General features: G+C 44.2%; 1 long non-coding RNA gene across 1 annotated transcript; it reads right to left on the bottom strand.

The window, feature by feature from the left end:
• Nucleotides 1-8,422: 8,422 nt before the first annotated feature.
• LOC148220378 (uncharacterized) lies at nt 8,423-17,086 on the bottom strand. The gene is made up of 4 exons (XR_015799003.1): nt 16,931-17,086; nt 14,342-15,189; nt 13,252-13,376; nt 8,423-10,017 (listed from the first exon to the last, which is right to left on the bottom strand). It is a non-coding gene; the product is annotated as an uncharacterized LOC148220378 (long non-coding RNA).
• Between the last annotated feature and the right edge of the window lie 380 nt (nt 17,087-17,466).

The following is a 17,466-nucleotide window of genomic DNA, read 5'->3' as shown; positions in this document are numbered from 1 at the left end:
TTCCAACGTATGTTCCACTTCTGAAACCTCAGCTACTTCTTTCCATTTCAAGCACAGTTCTACTGGTTACAGTCCAAAGATATACCGATTGAAAAACAACCAAAAAGAAACACCTGTTTGGAATGTCGTGGTCTTATTTGGATCTCAAACCATGAAGTCGATTATGACTTGCAAGTTCTAAAATCTAAAGAAGCAAAACCACCTACCACACCGTTTTAATACAGGGATTTGCTTTCTTCTAAGAAATCCATATCCCTTCTCAAAATGGATCTCTTTCAGGAAGAGGTCATCTTTAAGAGATCACTTACTATCTAAAGAACCTGGAACACTCAAATCCGTAATGATAAACGTGTTACCTCGCAGATTTCTGTTCCAAAGGCAAATGAATTTGCTCAAGTGCCGTTTGTAACAAGGACAGAGTTGAAAGTGCGGCTCTGAGAAATGTTTTGGTTTCCCTCTCCTATCTCTATCAAAAGCACTTTCTTCAATGGCTGAAACAATACTTGATACAGTCTGAATTTTAAAGGTCATGAAATTTTTCTCAAAAGTGAAAAATTAATGTAGCAGTCAGGTTTTAAGCCAACGGGAATTTTTGTTTTACCTGTTTGAAGATTTCCTTCACACTCAAATGCTGGCTGATGGATACCTAGAAGAAATCAATTCCCACAAAATGCTTCCAGGTAAGCCATTACGTCATCCATTACAATTTGCTCCAGCGTCCCGTTCCTGTCCAATTGAAGGTCCCTGTTTAAGAGACTCAAGTATGGAGAGAAATAAAATTAAATTTGACTACTGCACCTTTAAATCTAAATCGAACATCCTGATCAATCTCATAAAAGCTTTAGGCTAAATGTTGCCATTGATCTGTTTCTACTGAACACAATCACGTCCTGGCTTGTTAGAGATTAGTTCATTACAAAGAAAGAAATGCACAGAAGTTAAAATATTTCCAAAGAAGCATTTGACATCATTCCTTTTGGATGGGGAACCATTCCAACACTGCTTACATCAGAGGTCAAATTACTGTCTTCCATGTTAGTTGTGCACTGTGCTCAGCGGAGCCTATCTGGTTTATTGGCCTTTGACTTGGACATAAAGCTGAGTCTTGATTCAAGAAAAATCAATATTCACACTTGTTTTCATTTACACGGACATTTGCTTGGTCTCCTAAACAAAGAGTATGATGTGGAATTTATGTAGGTGTTCAGATAGTTAACATTCTCTTTCCGCAACCTGGCATTGTATTTTCACTTGGTCTGTTACCTCTGGCTTTGTTTTAACAGCTCAAATTATCGGGAAGAATATCAAATCTCCAGCTCTAGCCACAGTCCCACTGCGAGGTGTGTGAAGGTATGTGCATCTGCCCCTCAGGTCCATACTGCTCTTCTAATGTGCCTCTGATCGAGCAGGTAGGAGATACTGTTGCATTTCCTAGATGCATTGTAAATGGTACTTTCCTTGACCCCTGCTATGCCCTGTAGCTCGGTCCCTCTCCCCTCCTGGCCATACAGGGCTGGCTGGGATCCAGTTTCTCCCCGCCACCCTTTGCAGACCCTAGAAAAGATCTGTGCCCCCTGACCTCTTTTTCTTTTTCTCTTTTTCTCTTTCTCCCTCTTTTCCAAGCTACCCACGAGAAATAAACCCTGTAACTTCATCAGGGAAAAGAGCCTCTTGTTATCTAATTTATGTCCGTGAGGCAAGGGCCCTGGAGCCGTCACCCTAACACCTGAGCTAGACCAGAGGAAGGGTGAAGAACCCGATTTTAGGGCAGAGCAAAAGCCTCAGTACACCACAGCGAAGGTGTGAGGACGGGCACTGCCCCAACTTTTGGCTTGGCCTGCCTGTGCTGCACCTTTAGCCGCACCAGGACAATGGCATTTCTTCCCCGAATGGTAAAAAAGGTGTTAGTGTATCCTCAGGATTGGCAAGTGCCTAGGCATTAAGATGAGAGACCACGTATGAGGGAGTCTTTAGAGGTTTCCTCCCCCATGGCGAAGAGGTATTCTCATTCTCGTGCTGATCTGAAAAGTCCGGGCATGGCAATTCTGGCCTGCCTTGTGCAGAGACGAACACAAATGTGGGGCTATGATCCTCTGTTCCGGAGCTCTGCTTCCGGGTGTGTGGGGGGCCATAAGCCTGCAGCAGCCGCCGAGGACACTGCGGATTGCAGACGAGGCTGAGCTGGCCCCCTGCCCCACGTTGGTCTGACAGCGGCAGGAATGGCGTCGGAGCGGCATCGCCTGAGGGCCCCATGGGGGGCGGGGAGAGAGCAGGGAGTGACCCTGAGCGACACCGGAAGCGATATCCGTGGGGCCAAAAGGCCAGGGGTGGCGTCGAGTTTCATGGGTAGGAGGCTGCTAAGCTGCTTGGAAAGCTGGAGCTCCTCTGCTCTAGGACAGACTGGGAGAGCTGAGGGTGTCCAATGTGGAGAACAGAAGGCTCCAGGGAGACCTTTGAACCCCTTGCAGTGCCTGCTGGGGCTCCAAGATAGCTGGGGAGGGACTTTGCAAAAGGGTCTGGACTCGGGGGACACAGGGGAATAGCTCCAAACTGCCAGAGGGCTGGGGTAGATGGGATATTGGAAAGTAAATCTTCCTTGTGTGGGTGCTGAGGCCTGGCACATGTGGCTCAAAGAGGCTGTGTGGGAGCCCCATGGCAGGAAGTGTCCAGGGCCAGGCTGGAGCGGACATGGAGCAACTTGGACTAGTGGAAAAGTGTCCCTGCCCATGTCAGGATGTCGGAAGAAGATAATCTATCTCTAAGGCTGCTTCCACTCCAAACCATTCTGGGATTCTAGGATTCATGGAAGGCCCTTTTCCAAGTGAAGTGTCGCATTTCTTGGCTCCCAGCTTGTAGTTGCCAGTTCTTCTGGAAGCAGGCCTGGCCAAGCAGATGTGATGAGCCATGGGTTCTCAATAAGACGACTGTGATATATTTGCAGAGAGGAAGGCTGCAGACAGATCTTCAAGGCCCAGGTAAAACAAGCAAGGGATTGAATAAAAGCCAAAGGTTGGTATTGTTAGTCAGTTTGCTGGCTGTTGAAATGGCCCCAGGTCATTTTCAACATTTCTAATTTGGATTTGTTTGAGTAAAAAATGAATGTGTTACCTCCAGCGTAGGCTCTCCAATGCATCTCCATGTGCTCCCATCTCTTTGTTGTATAACAGGTTCTATTAACTGAAGACAGAATCATAACACAGTAGTAAAACATTTAGAGGTGTAGTTAGCCAGCTTAAGGAGTTTTCAACTCTGCTCTTGACTTTTCTGGTAACTGTAAGCAAGGCAACACAATCCAGTTACTCCACTTTTCCTCTCTGAGGAAAAGATGATTTTTTTTTTTTTTTAAATAGCCTGGAATGAAGAGAGTTATGCATGTGGCATGTAGGATCCATTATTTTACCTTTCTCTTCTGCTGTCTTTTGCGTACTAGTTTTTTTTTAATTTTTTTTGTCGCTGTTCTCCATTCAGTAGGTTTGAAAGAATTCTAATTGTTGAGATGATGGTTCTTTGAAGGCTCACTTAGCCCACCTTTTGGGTGAAGGAAAGAAGAAGACAAGGTCTTCTAAGAAGAGTAAAAAGCATACTTTAAAGAGACATTCAGAGATGACAGCTGATGCCATGCAATTACCCTGTAATAAGCAGAAATGTGTTGGGAAATCACCCATCAGTGACTTCACAAGAAAGCCACACTCAAGACAGGTAAAGAACAGAAGCATAAAACCCCAAAGGTCTGAAATGGACCGATTTTCATTGGGAATGAGCAACTCCTGAATTCTTGGTTCTAGAACTAGGGGCTTGTAATAAATAGACTGTCTCCTTGCCAAACATGAATTGGGTGTAATGAACTGCTCACTGCCCGTTGAAGTGCAGGGCTAGTAGATGAATATTTGCCATGGCAGGCATATTGTATGGCTTTCCTCTTAAAAAGAAATTGGTTTTGCCCATAGCAACCTAGATATGTACCCAGTCTGACACCTATTTTTTAGGCTATATTTCCAAGTAAATGGCTTCCATGATGATGCAGTAAGTTTATGTCATGAACAGGAATGAAGTGATTGCATGCATCCTTTTATACCCTAAGCCAGCTGCTGAATAATGAGACAGAGACTCTCACTGGCGCCAGGGAGTGCCCAAGCTTTTGGGAAAAGCACTGGGCAGATAAAGCCTATTTCCACATTTCTTGCTAGCGTCTTTTTCAAAGTTCATGGGTTTGTTCATCTTTTAGAGCTGTTCTAGATGTCTTTGTCGTTTACATGTACTAAATGTAGCAGGTATTGCTCTCATGCTGTCCTAATCGATTTGAAGTTGGGATCTACTCAGGCTTCAATGTCTCAGAAGAAGCAATGTTGATTCTTTGAATTCTATTCTTCAACGTGAGAATGATACTTATGTAGTTAATGAATTAATTAAATCGAATTCACTTGAATGGAAAAATTGTCTTGTTCATGTAGGTTTTAACTTGGGAAATTGATATTTGAGTTCTACTTTTCATTGTTGATGCTTTTCTGTATTCTTTGATTGCACAGACAGCAGATGTACTGACCAAGTCTTCTGTGAAACTGGAGGAAATGTCCTTCCTCTTGGCAGCTGATGTTCACAAGCTCATTAAGGCTAGGGCCATGGTAAATGTTTTACCTGGGGCAAGATAGCAGTCTGAATATTCCTAGAATGTCTTTCTTTCCCCAAATGAATTTCATTTTTTCTGCCTATCAATCACTGAAATATAGAAGAAATTTCTACTTGGCAGGGTATTGGTTATCATTTGTGGTTTTTTCTCCCCTCATTTTCTGTAGAGGAGACAATTTTTTGTTTGTTTTTGCATGTTGTATGCTGCTTCTACTTCTGGTTTTCTTTTTTAATACACAGAATGTAAGTGGAGCACTGCTGGATAATGAGAGAGCAACTGCCAAGCTACTCTTGAATCGAATGAAATCAGAGCTTGAGAAAGAAAAATGGCATCAACTGAAATGGCAAGGGAGAGTCAAGGACTGGAAGCTCATGCAAAAGAAGTGTGTAGTTCAGAGTTTCAGGTCAGAAATGTGGCAGCCTTCTTTTGGACAATGAGCAACACAAAGTGGCTAGTGTTCACTTTTGGTTTCTATCAAAGTAATACTTGATCATTTTTTCTTTCTATGTAATATCAAGTATAATATCACATATATCATGTGATTCCATTCTACATATCTAATTTCCATCCTGCAGAGAATTTATGGCGAGTGAAGAAATACAGAATCCCCCAACTGTGAATATGGAAATGGAAAAGTTGATAAAGGAGCAGATGGTACTCACTGAACAGAGACGGAAGGTTTTGCAATATATCGGGTATCGCAAAAGAGGGTAAAGCATAAACGAAAACAATTGTTGCTGGAGTTAATGAAGGACTTGGCTACAAAAAGCACTTTGCTTCCTGTCAATGTGTGATTGCTAAATGCAGCAGTAAGGCAGGGTCTACAACTATTTCCGTACGGCTCTTTAGAATGGAGAAAATGCATTCTTGATTTTCAGTGCCCCAGCTACACTTAATAGGTGGCGATCAGGCTCTAAAAATGGAGGAATACAGAAGTAAATCTTGAAACATAGTAGAAATGGGCAAAGATGGGTGGAGAGCTAGAAGTTGGTGCTTTTGTCAAGGCATTTGTTCTCCATGGCGTGGGATTTTATTTGCGTAATAAATTAAGAGAGGAGTCTGGATAGAAATCGAACATTGCTACCTTTGAATATCCATCCTGAACACAAGACGCATTGGTGTGGGTGCAATGCATTACGATCTTTACAGGGAGGTTTTTTACGGTGGATGTAGGAAAAAGGTAGATGACAGCTAGTTCCTTATCGGGCAGTAAACAGTTGGCCTTGAACAACAACAATCTCAGGTTTATTTTCATTGCCAAGATGGCTGTAAATAAAAGAAAGCCCAGTAGTATGGATATTCGGATTCATAATTTTATATTTGAAGTACTGACTGGTTTGTATTTTAGGATACCTGACTCTTGTTTCCTACTTTGATAGCACCTTGTTGCCTCCAACACATGCCAAATCTGATGGAAACGAATGGTGCAGAACTCTGGAGAATTGAAACAAAAGTCTTAGTAGGGTGGGAAATCCTGAGAGCAGTCTGGAATTCAAGCAATATTTTCTTTCCTCCCAGGAAACGATGAGGCAGACAGTTGCTTTGAGAGTGCATGTTTGCTCTATTCTTTGTTCCGTGTGTTCCCACATACCTTCTCAGTTGCTTGGAGGTGGCAGTAAGAGCCAAAGAAGCTGCCTGTGGCATGGCTTTCCTTTGGCCAGTACAAACACCTGTGCATGGTGAGATCTAGCAGGAACTGGCTTGGTTAGAATGAATCTGGGGGAAATCAAAAGTTAATTTTGACATGGATCCCTTCTCAATCATACAAAAATACTCCTTTTTAACTCTTGCAGAAGAAGAGGGGAAGTATGAGAAGAAGAGGGGAAGTATTGGAGATACTTCCTTTCTCTGTGTCCTTGCAGCATGCCTTCCCTCTCTGTGTCTGCCTTCTCTTGCTCCAGAGCACATCCTGTTGGTATGTTTGTAGCCTGTATGGTAGCAAAGAAGTTGGTAGCGATTGTAAGTACCTTGCTACTTTGAAGCATAATGATAAAGAGCTGTGTATGAAAATGTCTTGATTTCTTTGGCTGGTAGTGTCTGGTGTCTGTAGGCAAAGATCTGTTGGCACTGCTGGGATCTGTTCCGTGTGCTGGGATTCAGCACATGGCCTCTGTCATGTTTCCATGTCACACTGCACTATGAAAGATGGGAATTTTGACTGTGGTCTGTTCCATAGCATTCAGACAGCCCTAATGTGGAGTGCGTGGAGAAAATGAGCATCCAGTATGAGTTGGTCGAGGGCAAATGTCAGGAGAAAGGGCAGATGTGCAACTTGAGTGCCACAGCTTTTGGCTGTGATAGCCGTGATCCAATGTGTCATTCGAGTAAAATGCGTCTGAGGATGCACCAAACATTGAGATAACAAGTGGAATTCCTTTTTAACCTCTGCCTTACTCTGTTCAAAAAGTAAGCCATCCGTTTGGTTTCACAGCAGTAGTTGGTATTTGTACTTGAAATGTGGAAAAGCTGTAACAAATGCCGGTAATGAAGGGAGTGCTGTCCTACGTGAATGTGGAACATGCAAGGGGCCTCAGCCCTTGTGCTAAATCTGTCTTATCTTGGGAAAGAAATTCCACCACTGCCTCAATTTCTCCCTTTGTGTCCAACCAGATGGTATTTTTTACTGATCTAATATGGCATGTGGGAGGCTGAATCTATCTCTGTCCACCACAAGAAAAGACACACTACATTTAGCCAGGCTCTCTGAAAGCCACATAGTATTTCTTCTGTGCATGTCAATAATTTGTTCTTCTTTTCCTTCAGATGACCCTGTTGGGTATGAACATTTGCACAGCGGAAGATGCTGAAGTTGTGCACTCCAGCATGCTTCAGATGACTGAGAAACTAAAATGTAGGTTTGAAGAAGTGGAGCACGTGGATGTACGTTTCTTTTATTTGATGACATATATTTTCATCACTCCTTGGGATTAGTCTGTTCTTCCTGTGCTCCCACCTGCAATGCCTTCTGCGTGGTAGGCTACTGATGTCACCTTAGAAAGAGGTCCATAGTGTGACAAAACACTCCAAAGAAACAGTTTGGTGTGGAAGAGTTTTATGTGGAAGTGTTCATAATTCTTGTGTTTATTATTTGTAATATAAATAGATTATATTTTTATGATCATTTCTGTCTGAAATACATATGATAGCGATGAATGATGTATGGCCCACTCTGCTTAAGATCAGACTTTAGGAATAGCTGGAAATGATCTCCCAAATGTCTTCCAATATTTTCTAAACCTAAAAAAGTCGGGCAGTTGTTTCTAAAGGGATAAATTATAGAATGTGATTTGGTGCTTTATGGTGCCAGAATAAACAGAAATTTTGATAATCCGCATTCTTAGCAGTTTACTTGGACACTGATTTTTTTTACTCTCCAGATAGAAGATGACATCTTGGATACCAGTCATAAAATTCCAGGCAGACTTTTATCATGTTACATATCCTCTTACTCATTCATTTCACCTTCCAGCAGTTTAGAAAGAACTTGTTCACTTGAATGTTTTTCTTTGGAGTGATTTTAAGGAGACGGCTAAATGGCCATAATACAGGTAGAAACATCTGTGGAATTCTAGGGATCTCAGGGGAATTTTGGGGGGAATTTGGTGAATTTTAGGGTATACATGTGAATTTTATGGTTCTCAGGTGGATTTTGGGGTGAACACTGTCGATTTTGGGGTATCCAGGTGAGCATTTGGGAGTAGTCGGAGAATTTTGGGATGAATATCGGGGGATGCAGGTGGATTTTCCAGGGAATTTGGGTGATTTTTGGGAGTCCCAGCTGGGTCATGGAGTGAATTTCGTGGATTTGGGGGTATCTGGGTGGGTTTTGAGGGGGATTGGAGACATTTTGGGGTGAATTTGTGGAATTTTGGGAGTTGCCAGGTGAGTGCTGGGCATCCCAGGGAGGTCTTCGGGGTGACTTTTGGGGATTTTGGGTTTCCCAGGTGAATTTCTGAGGTGAAAAGGTTCAAAAAGGGTTTTTTTTGAAAACAAGTTAAAGCCAGAAGGTTATTGAAAATTAATAGATGTGATGCAAGTAGGTAATATGCAGACAATACACAGCGAGACAAATCATGGGAAAAATACAGTGGCAACACATGAGTGTGTGAGGACAGGATGAGTATAGCTAAGGCTCGGTTGAAGCTGAATTTGGAAAAGCATGCCAAAAATAAGAATAATAAAGGCACCTACGGGTATTTCAGTGGGAAAAGGAAGATGAAAAGAAACCTATCACACCTCCCGTATTCCCCCCCCACCCCCATAACCCTGACAGGACTAGTGACAACAGACAAGGAGAAGGCTGAGGTACTCAACAAGTGGTAATCAAGAAATGGAATCTTTGTTATTGGTCCTCATGTTGATCTTGGATATTTCCATTTTCTTCACTCCTATATTTTCGAAACATTTGTAATGAATGAAAGAAAGCTGAGATGAGGCATTATGCTCTTTCTAGTGATATAAATGGACCAGTATTCTTTTCAGACAAATATATTTTTGCTGTGTCTAAGTACATGTGCATACCTGTGTTTGATTTATGTGTCCAGGTTTTGGCAATGGGGCAGCCACAGGGCCGTCCTCTGACAATGGCCCAGGTGCTGCCCTGTCCCGCTTTCTTCCAACTGGCTCCACTTCGGGATGTCCTTCCTGCTGAGAGAAAAGGCTGGGACAGCACCTTTAGAAATGTGACTTTCTGGGGTTTTTTGTTTTATTTTGATTTGTTATTTTTCAAGTTAATAAAAACCTTCACCCTGATTTTTTTATGTGTTGGGTTTGGGGATTTTTTTCAGTTTTGGGTGGGTTTTTTGGGGGGCTTTTTGTGGGGCATTTTTTGTCTTATTGGGGATTATTGGTTGGGGTTTTTTGTGTGTTTGTTTGGTCTGCCTTTTTTGTTTGTTTGCTTGTTGGTTTGTTTGTTTGTTTGTTTGTTTTTATTATGGTTTTGTAGAGTTTTTTAAGCAAATTGATGGGAAAACTGAATAGTCCTCCACTATAGTCTCCTGGATTCACCTGAGACTCTTTCTAGGCATCTCCCTGATCCTTTTTGCAATGAGTCTCACATCATTCTCCTGAGGAAACTGTCTGCTTATGGTTTGGATGGGTGGGCTGTTTGCTGGGTGACAAACTGGGTGATGGCCAGGCCCACAGGCAGGTGGGAAATAGAGTTCATCCAGTTGGTCCCCAAGGCTCAGTCTCGGGCCCAGTCCTGTTTAATATCTTTATCAGTGATCTGGACAAGGGGATAGAGTACACGCCCAGGAGGTTCACAGTTGATGTAAAGTTGGCTGGTAGTGTTTTTTTCTTCTGGAGGACAGCAGGCTCTGCTTCTTCTTCCTCCTCTTCTGAGGTCGCTGCTCCCTCTTCATCCCTCATTAAGTGTGCTGATTTTGTCACTTGGATGAGAAAACAAACAATTTTAGCAACAATACTAGTGGCAGGGTACAAGAAAGGAAGAGTTCACATTAATCCCCCCCACCCCCCCCAACAACAACAGACAATACCTGATGGCTTTTCTGCCTAGCTTACTGACTACACCGGAACCCACTGTCCCCCAAAGATACTCCCTTCTCCCTGCCCCCAGCCATGATGTGAGATGGAATAGAATAACTAAGATTAAGATTCTCCCTGTGTAACTCCATCATACTTCGATTCTGGGAAAGAATATTTCTTGAAGTTCTATCATTTCAGATCATTTGAATTTGAATTTGCATACTAAAAAGTCTAGCCAGAAACTCATGACAATATTAATAGCCCATTCTAGAATGTCTGAGATCATATACACTTCTTTCAAGAGCATGTGATACCTCACGTGACTTCTCCAGGATTTCAATGAACAGCGGGAGTAGTCTACAAGATTCTTGCTGCCATCTGGATTTCCTGGTATTTGGCTGGTCTATGTAAGCCAACCAACTATTCAGCAGAGGGAATATTAGTGTGATACTTGATGGTATGTGAGATGGAACACAGTAATTTATGGCTTTTTGCATAGTGATGAAGCTGTAAAGAAAGCTCCATAATGCTCAGACAAGGAGGCTGCAGGACTTCAAGCAGCAAAGGCCCAAAACGAACCAGTCAAAAGGTGTCATTGTAAAAAAAAAAAAAGCCAGGTGGGGAGCAAAGTGATACTTAAGGGCAGTTGACTGAAAGAGGAAATCTAGTGAAAAAAAAAGTCCAAGAGTGAAGGAATAACAGGGAAAATGAAACTAAGGAAGGAAATCAATCTCAGCTCATCATTTCAGAAGCTAACAAGTTGTCATTGCAATGATGCAGAAAGTGAGAAATAATAAATATGTCTGCGCCAAAATCTGATATATGAACTTTATTGCATTTTGTCTTTCACGGAATCGTACAACACTATATGATTAAAGATCATCTAGTCCAACTTCCTTGCCAGGTAGATCTTACAGTCGATCAAATTGCTCAAGACTAGCCAAACTGATAAGGAGCACTCTCAATGATGGGGCATTGTGATAGGTTGACTTAGGAAGAAGAAACTCAGAAGAGGTTCTTCCTAAGGGAATTTCCTCTGTGGGGGTTGGGATACCTGCAACAGCCAATTAGAGAAAGTTAGTTCACTCTGTGCACACACATTTTGACGGAGGTAATCCGGAACTCAGCCTCCTTGTCTTTCCGGCGGCTGAGCAGGTAACATCAACCCAAGCTTCCCCCTCCCCCCTGCGGGGGGGGAGGCTTGGGAGGCCGCTTGGGCCCTGTTTGCCAACAAGGGGACCCGATGGCCAGGGGGAAAAAAAATTGTGTGATAAGACCTTGACAGCTTCCTCCTCGACGGGCCTGCGGCTCTGGCGTGGGAGGGGAGGCCGACTCTTGTTGCTGCTGCCGGCCGGGCCTGCCTGGGTGGCTATGAGCACTGTGGGGCTGCAGCCCAGTCCCAGAAAGTCTGATTAACACCTCAGCTGCCCCCCCAGCACAGCCTGAGCCTGGCCCAACTCTTGTAGTTGTGTTAAACTTTAACTCTTTAGTGCTCAGATAAGATTTGCAAAGCCTCCAGCCTTTCCTTTGAATATGAAAGGGAATAAGAAGATTTCTGAAGTCAGTGATGTAAGAGCTAAGTTTTTAAGATGGAAGGAGAATGAGAAGATGCTGAAATGGCTGAAAAATTTTTTTGTGAAATTGTAGGAATGAACTGATGTACTGAATATTCCTATAAACCATGGAAAGAGACATGGGGGGATGGAAATGTTCCATTTAATAGATGATTTGACTAAAAAGCACCTGTGTTGAGAATTTCTGCTCTGAGAAAAGAAGGGGATTTCAGTTTTCTGTAGATGAAGCCTGAGCAGAGAGAAAGGAGACAGAGAGAATCTTTGCTGTAGAACATTCCATTCTTAAAAGTAATACCCCATGAGACAGACATGGCCCACATCTACAACTTTGGGAACGCTGTAGAGTTGGGAGGAGTGTCACGGTTGCATGTTCCCGGGCGGATGCAAATCGTGAAGGATGAAACCACAAGAGAACTGTCTTTTTCCTTCTTGATGGAAAAATCCCTACAACTTCAACAAGAAGAGGCTTCTCTCTCCAAAAGTGAACAGGGAAAGACTAAATTGGGGACTGACCGAAGTATTTGTTATATGTTTGTTTTGTTGTTATGAAGATTGGGAGAGGGAGGGAAGGAGTGATCCGAAAAATCTTATTCTGAATTTTTTTTCCTCTCTTTTTGTTTGTGTAGTTAATAAATTTTCATTTATACTCTCTCAAGTTTTAGGCCTGCCTTGCTCTTTTGCTCCTGGTTCTGTCTCACAACAGAAAAAATAAGTTTATTTAAATTGGCAACTCAAACCGAAGACATTAATTTGGTGCGTTGGCCGGGAAAGTCAAAATTAAACCATGACAGGAATCCACAACTTCTCTGGAACACCCGTTTGAGTGTCTCACCAGCTTCATTGTTGAAAAGTTTTTCCTTTAAGCCAATCTAAACCTAGTCTCAGTTTGAAAGCATGGCCCCTTGTCCTGTCTCTGCAAACCTTCCTAAAAAGTCTTTCTCCATTTGTCTTATACCCTCTTTACATATTCAAAGGCCACAATACTGTCTCTCCAGAAACCTCTCTTCTCCAGGCTAAAAGATCCTACTTTTCACAAGAACCAGGTCATAAACTGAGATGGAAGACATCTCAGGAGATCAGATCATCCAACAGCTCAGCGTAAGAATAGCTCTGAAGTCAGATCAACTAGCTTAGGGCTGTGTCTGTTTGAATTTTGAAAATTACCAGGAATTGAAATGCTTCAAGGAAGAGAACTCTGGGTGGCTCCAGAAACAGCCTGAGAAACTCGAGCAAACTCGAAACCTCAGAAACTACCACTGCTTTCTCTCCCTCAGCCCAAGCAGTCACAAAGAAGAAGTGTTCCCAGCAGGCTGGGATAGCACACATATACACTACATATACATGACAGGCATCGCCAGAAGCCACATCCTGCTCCTTTCTGTGGCTGGCAAGAGTGAGACTGGATGTTTACATGTGGGCAAACTGGGTCCCTCCAGCAGCTCAGACACTCAGCCTACCCAGTGACCCCACTGAATTCCAGTATTCGCAGTGTCCCAAGGCCACAGCACTACTCCGCTTGCTGGCACAGACCATCACACACCTCCTAAATCAGTCAGGACTCACCTGGTCCCACAGCCAGCAGCTCACGTGCTCTCCCCCAGGCCACTGCCATTGTTCACCAACTTCTCTTTGATCTTTGCTGGTGCTCTCAACACTGGCACACCCAGATGTTCTGCAGCTGTTGTCTCCTGGTGGAAAGGACTTGTAAAGCCATGTTTCCTAACAGGACTTGCACAACCTTTCAAAGCAACCTTTTCTGGGGTATGAACAATCTCATTCAAATGTCAGCATTTCTTTTCCCATATGTGAAATCAGAATTTCCTTCTTCGGGGCATGCCCAAAACAAAGCACAAACTACATTGTGCCTTCTGTTTCACATGCTGACATGTTTGTAAACAATGCTAGGAGAATAACTGTTTTGATCCAAGCTAATCTCTGGCCGTTATAGTGCTTTCGGTAGTTAGTTTTGCTTTGCTATTTACTTGATGTCCCATTGAATTGTTGAATCATAAACAGACTATCTCTCTGTATAGCAACATAGCAGTGATGAATAAATGCAAGAGAAGGAGCAAGGTGATTGTTTGCTAGACTCTTCCTAGAAACTGAGAAATCTGTTACTTAATGCTGACCACAGCAGATGGAGGAAGCATCCTACATGATGTCAAAGCAATCAAACTGTAATCACTTTTATGATTACAGTCAAGGCACTGCTTTTGCCACCATAAGTGGAGTGCAGCGAATCTTAAAAGACGACACTGTAACTGTTGTCCATGCTCACTGAGAAAATAATGCTTTTACAGCAGAGCAGGTCTAACCGCAGCTAAAAAATGGCTTCAACTGCACATCGCCTTCAAAAAAGCCCACAAAAACATAAATGAAAGGATTTGGAACCCAAGGGAGTCTCGGATTGTGACTTCAGCTCACTTTGGTTTCCTTCCAAATTCTCAATTCCATTTTCTTCCGGGCCAATTATCCCACCTAACCTGAGATGTAATTTATGGATTTCCAACACATCTAGTTAGCTTAGAATTAGATTGCCACTAGGCAAAAAGACAGAAACAAGCAGTTAATTTCAGACTGAAACCAAGGGTGTTTAGAACAGCAATACTTGGACAAAACTATTTTTAATAAAACCAAAACTTTTAGGACTTACCCATGAATTTTTGGAGGTGGAAAAAGTTTTCCATCCAAAAGTCCCTAGGGAGCTCTCACTCAGTGCAATGTGCCTGGAGAGGCGCTCTCGCTTGTATTTAAAGGAACGATTCTTCACAGCCGAGTCCGCAGGACCACAGGATGGCCGACGAGTAGGGGCAGTGTAGAACTCTTTGTCTGTCTCTGTCTCTACTCAGTGTAGAACGTCTCTGTCCTGGCACATTTTCGTGTGAGATATGTCTCTCCAGGTCCTAGGTCCATGCGAAGCTCTATGTAATGTGAGCGCTGCTACTTGCAGCTGAGAAGGACCGTGGAGCTAGCAGCGAATTCGGAGAGCGCTGAGCACGTAGTCAAGGAGTTAGAAGTGCCCCTGCAATGCGGTGCTAATAGCAGCTTCCTCGTGGCGGGATCGAGCACCGGCCATAAGACATTCTCGTCCTGGCGGCAGATCTCTGTGAAGGGCGTAGGCGAAAAGCTTTCGTTTTCCATTCGATCTGCGAGAGAGGCAGACTGTTGCACAGAGCTCTGAGAACAAAGGTGCGCTTCCTAGGCGGGCTTGGGCAGAAGAAGCGTTCTCGAGCGCTTGGCTGCCGGCACACTGCTGGCTGTGTGGCGCTGCTTCAGCGGCCTCTGGCCGCCGGGTAGTGAAAGCGGCACCAGACATGGGTGAGGGCGGTGATCGAAGCCGCACAAATACCGTGCTTGTGTGCGCCACTGTTGGAGTCAGTATGTCAGGAGTTTCTCTGAATCCTTCAGGGAGAGATCAGAATGCAGGGATTGGGTTGAATCCTTTGGATGGATTGAAGTATATTAGGCCTCTTACTTATAAGGCAGAGGTGTAGACTTAAGCTATAACATAAGAGAAGGAAAATAAGTAAGTAAATGGAATAAGTTTTAAGTGCTTTTAGTGAGCAAAAGGTCTTAGATGCCTAAGAAGTTGTAGTACATGTTCTAGTGAAGGTTGAAAAATATACTAGTGTTTTCTTAGAGGCTCCAAGAACTTAGCTTTAGACATAATAGAGTTAGAGTTAAGAAAATTGCTGACATTTTTCAGTTAGAACAAGATAGGCCAAGAACGTAATTTATACGTAGCTTGGTGTGTTAAGAAATTAGAATTCTAATAGGTTTAGAAGTAGTGGTCCGAGTCTGGTCCGATTCTACGTCTTAGTTTGCTCATAAGTTTCTATAAAAGAAGAGGCTTGGAAAGCAACATTGCTTTTAGCCATTGCTTTTATGCCACAGCTTTTGCTCTGCTTTTGTTTTCGCCGCTGAAATCAAGACCCGAGAAGAAGATAGGAGCTGCCCGGCTCCTCCGGCCCTGCTGGGACCACGGGGAGCTTCTGCTTCTGTTTGGGACTTTGAGCTAGAACCTGGAATGGACTTTGTTAGCTTTGACTCTGCATTTGAGACTGATGTGCTTCTGCAATAAATAACTTTACAGCTACTATTAGCTGCTTTGCTTTTTACATAAAGAAGAAGTAGCCTGAGAGTGTGGGTGCACAAGAGGCACCCGGAGGTCCCCAGAAACCTCACATTTGGTGCCCCGTGTTTGGTGCCATGCTTTCGCCTCTCTTTGCAAGGCTTTATATCTACTGTCGGGCCTCCCTCGAACCCTCATTTGAGTGTGGTAAGAAGAAGGCTGGACACCCCACCGGTTGCTGAGAGGAGCAAGCACCCCTAAAAGGTGGACGAAGGGGGCTGGGTCTGGACCTTCTCATCGCCCGTCTTATATTGAGGTGAGCTTTGGGGTGAAGAGTAGTGCCATTTAGAATTAGAGAAATGCGAAATTATATGCCAAAAGAACAGAAATATGTCTTTGATTACTTAAAATTCTTGTTAAGAAAGCTTGGTTTTAACGTTTCTGAAAAAAAGTTGAAAGAGCTTTTAGTATATGCTCATAGTGTGTTTCCTGATATAGATCTTGATTCTGCCTTAAGTGCTTCTTATTTGGATCAGATAGGAGTTAAGCTTTTTGAAGATGTTACTCGAGGTGATAAGACAGCCCCGTTGCTGTTACCCACTTGGAAGACTGTTAGTGATTCTCTGTTAATGCATAATCTTGTCGATACAGAGGTTTCCTCTCTCCCTTCTGTGATGCCGTTGCGAGCCTTTGAGGGAAATTCTGGTACCGAGCCCCCCCCACCGCGATCTCTGGCAGCCACCCCACCGCGGTCTCCTGCAGCTAGGGAGGATGGCCCTGAACGCGATCTCGGGGTCTCGCCGCCACGATTGTTACACAGTGAGCCCTGTTTTGCGAGTGCGGGACCTGGTTCTGTCCCACCGGCCCCCGAACGGAGTTTCGAGGGCGAAAGAGCTGCGGGTCCTGTACCGGGTTCCGGTGTCGGGGATTCGGGTGATTGTCAGTTTCCCTCCCCTCCGCGGTTGAGTCGAGCGGCAGTGCCAGTTTTGACTGCGCTGGAAGCACGTCGCGATTTTTACGGCATGACTGCGGGTGCTAGGTACATGCCGTGCGGGCCGCTTCCTTTAACGGTAGCTGCGCCGCCATTTTTTTCTACCTTGCGCCAGGACGATGCGGGCCTTGCTGCATTTTACGGGCCTTTTTCACAAATGACTCAGTCGGCTTTCATACCTTATGCCGCGAGTTTGGATTCGGGAGCGCATTCGGGGAGTTTTCCATCTCTGCATACTTATCGGGACAGTGCGGAAGTTTTCGAACAAGTGCTGCCTCATGACGTCAGTCCTTTGCGTCGGGCAGCCGTCGCATCTTCTGCGCCTGCGGGTCCCCAACCCGGCCCTCGTTGCTGTGTTCATTGTGCACCTACGGAGGCTGAGTTGCAGGTCCCCGCCCACAGCCGGACCGGCAATGTGATCGGGAGATCGGGATCCCCCCCCCCCCCCCCCCCCCCCGCGTAGCCGCGGTGCTGCGGTTTCTGTGCCTGCATGGGACAACCCTCCTTCTCTATCCATAGATGAGGCAGAGTTGGCAAAGAAGAGGGGGAATTGGAGGGAGGAGGGGCAGGACGACGTGATTGAGGGTGAGAGGGAAGATCAGTGGGCTGTTGAGAAAAAGAGAGGAGTTGATTGTCCCGTTCCAGGGAGATCAGAGGTTCCAACATCAAAGCCAGAAAACTCAAACGGGGAAAGAAGTTCGTCTGTTTTTAAGCC

This window comes from Sturnus vulgaris, chromosome W, assembly GCF_052056855.1.
Source record: "Sturnus vulgaris isolate bStuVul1 chromosome W, bStuVul1.hap1, whole genome shotgun sequence".
NCBI classification, from domain to species: Eukaryota; Metazoa; Chordata; class Aves; order Passeriformes; family Sturnidae; genus Sturnus; species Sturnus vulgaris.
Note: the sequence above shows the minus strand (reverse complement) of the source record. Positions and strands in the feature narration are given on the sequence as shown.